Source organism: Syzygium oleosum, unplaced genomic scaffold (genome assembly GCF_021117445.2).
Source record: "Syzygium oleosum isolate NSW1041296 unplaced genomic scaffold, Sole_v2.1 Sole_v2.05, whole genome shotgun sequence".
NCBI lineage: Eukaryota > Viridiplantae > Streptophyta > Magnoliopsida > Myrtales > Myrtaceae > Syzygium > Syzygium oleosum.
Window position 1 is genome coordinate 476295 of NW_026607489.1, and position 2774 is coordinate 479068.

The window sequence follows — 2774 nt, forward strand, 5'->3', positions numbered from 1 at the left end:
GAGTTATGTCAACTTGGCAAATTGCATCATGTTGGTTACCCGCCTCGAGTCATTAAGCTAGCGGTGTCTCCTTTTTCGTTAGTTCATTCAGATGTTTGGGGTCCTTGTCATGTGGTTTCCAATTTGGATTTTAGATGCTTTGTTATTTTTGTTGATGACTATTCCAGAGTCACCTGGCTATATTTAAGGAAAAGTCGTTTAGAATTTTTTTCTATATTTTGTGCCTTTATTTTTTAAATTCATACTCAATTTGGTGTGGATGTTAGAGTTTTGTGTTCTGATAATGCTAAGAAGTATTTTTCTGCACCTATTTCTGACTTTATGACTCAACGTGGTATGATCCATGAATCTTCCTGTTCTGATACACCTCAACAGAATGGTGTAGCTGAAAGAAAGAATAGACATGATGGGGCTAATAATACAACCTTAAGGGGGTGAATAGGTTGTTTCAAGATTTTTGACAACTTTTGCAGGAAATAGTAAGTGCTAAGTAAAGATCAGGTTCAAATGATGTTTCAGAAACTGTGAGCTGATAGTGTGCTTATGTGATTGAAAGAGAGTGAAACAGTAGAACACAAAGATATATATATAGGCATCCTAACAATGAAAGAGAGTGAACCAGTAGATTTTTGGATTAGTGTATTCACGTATTTAACATTTTGGCTTCAATAATCTTCTCTTTTATAGGCATCCTCAATCAGACCGTTGGAGATGTCTTCTCTTTTATAGTAGTTCAGCTTTATCCATAAGTCTATGTCCACTCTCACTACTAACAGCCACAAGTCAGGCTAGAATACACTAATAATTGCTGAATAAGTTACAATTAGCACACACCAATCCTTTAAAAAGATAGATCTCACTATCAGGAATTTGGTGCTGCTATTACTCAGTACACTTGATCTTTTAGTATAATTACAATGTAGCAAGACTCAAATACAGTTAAGAGCTTTTTGCTAAGAACACAGCTTGTAGTAGATTTATGGATTTGTGTATGCACATCTCTAACATTTTGGCTTTATTGATCTTTTCTTTTATAGGCATCCTCAATTAGACCAACAGAGATGTCTTGGGGAAGCAAGAGAGCCTGTAGGCGTAGCCAAAGACGTGGAACTCCAAGTCGGTGGATGGAAAGGCAAACTCTCATTCGAGGTAATTTCACTCGATGATTATGATATCATTCTAGGTATGGAATTTTTTGATACCGCAAGAGCCATGATAGATTTGAGGACCAAGATGATCATCATCACCGACTCGAAGTGCCCATCAATGGTGCCAATGATCCATGGATTGACCGGGACAAAGATCCTCTCCATGATCCGATGCGTGGACAATGGACCAAGAGTTTAGAAGTCCGTGACCAAGTTCTGCACGGAGCCAAAGTCAAAGGTGGATCATCCCCTTCAACATGAATTGCCGATCCATGTAGTATTCCCGAAGGTGGCAAACTTATCGACCAACATGGAGGAGGCCAAACCAAAGGAACCGAGTGCCCGACAAGCCGAGAAGCCAAAGACAAAGAAGCCTCAGAAGAATCGATGATGCTCCAAGAAACCAACACACCCCCGAGTCTAGAGTGCCGAGGACGTCGCTCGAATGGGTGGGGGAGAATGTCACGGTTGCAAGGTTTCCATGCACTAAGGACCATGCATTATCGACAAAGACTTGTCTAAACTCTTGTGGAGCTTCCAGAACATTCCTAGAGACGAGCGATATGGTAATTGTGCCATATTCTAGAAAATTCTCGACATAAATGCCGGTAGTTGGTGGATGGGAATATGCGATCTCAGCCACCCGTTCAAGAGTCGATCAATGGATGTAATAAGTCGAGTCCTTATATAAGTAGGGGTGTTCTCCCCCTCATTTGAAGCATCCAAATCAATTGAAGTATTTTCATTCTCTCCTAGTAGAGCTTCTCTCTCTATATTCTCCCTCTACAATTTGGGTGAGCGAGTGAGCAATTGAAAAAAGGCTTGGCTTAAGCGCTCCAACAATCCAAAGAAGCCTAAGTTGCCACATCGGTCGTTCCCAAACTATTGACTCGTGACACATGCGCCATGTTGGTAAAGGGATTATGTAGGTGGAGCTGGAGAATATCAAGTCCGAAGTTCGATCCTCACTAGCAATGCGCATACACAAGTACCAAATAAAAAACCTTGTCAAACTATTTTGATTGTTCCAAAATTACTTTTAATCGTGTTAAATTATGTTATTTTTGTTAAAACTTTGTGTTTCCAAGTGGTTTGAAACAAGCTCTCGCGAAATCGCTTGAAGCTGCAAGGGTCGGCAATCTGTCCAATCCTCTCTACCTCATAATTCGAGCGACCAAATGGTTCCGAGCCGACACGCAATAAGAGAACACCCATTATGTCGCATATTTTCATGGGAGAATTCGATCATTTAAGTGCGATGAATGTTTTAATGTGAGGTGTGGAGCTGAGATGACTTGAGTTTGTACTTGGAGAGTTGAGCTCCCTGATCAACCAACCTTTTTGTAATATTTCGATTTGATTAGTGAATTTCAGGAAATTATGAGCAAATTCGAGGAGCGAAATAGGGAAAGGCCAAACACCTATAAATTACCTTTTCCCTACTCCCTTTCATATTTGGGCATATTTTTTTATTGGCTTCCTTGATTTGCTTTTTAGATAACACTGGGACCCCGTGGAATCTTTTATTTCGACGAGTAGCCATTTTATTTTTTAATTTAAATTTTTTTAAATAAAAACGGCTTCAAGTTGATATAATAAAACGAAAATGAAATGGAACGCGATGGG

The 2774-nt window shown here is 39.8% G+C and overlaps 1 long non-coding RNA gene across 1 annotated transcript; it reads left to right on the plus strand.

The window, feature by feature from the left end:
• Positions 1-1874: 1874 nt before the first annotated feature.
• LOC130138295 (uncharacterized) lies at positions 1875-2537 on the plus strand. The gene is made up of 2 exons (XR_008816697.1): positions 1875-2136; positions 2237-2537. It is a non-coding gene; the product is annotated as an uncharacterized LOC130138295 (long non-coding RNA).
• The last annotated feature ends 237 nt before the right edge of the window (positions 2538-2774 follow it).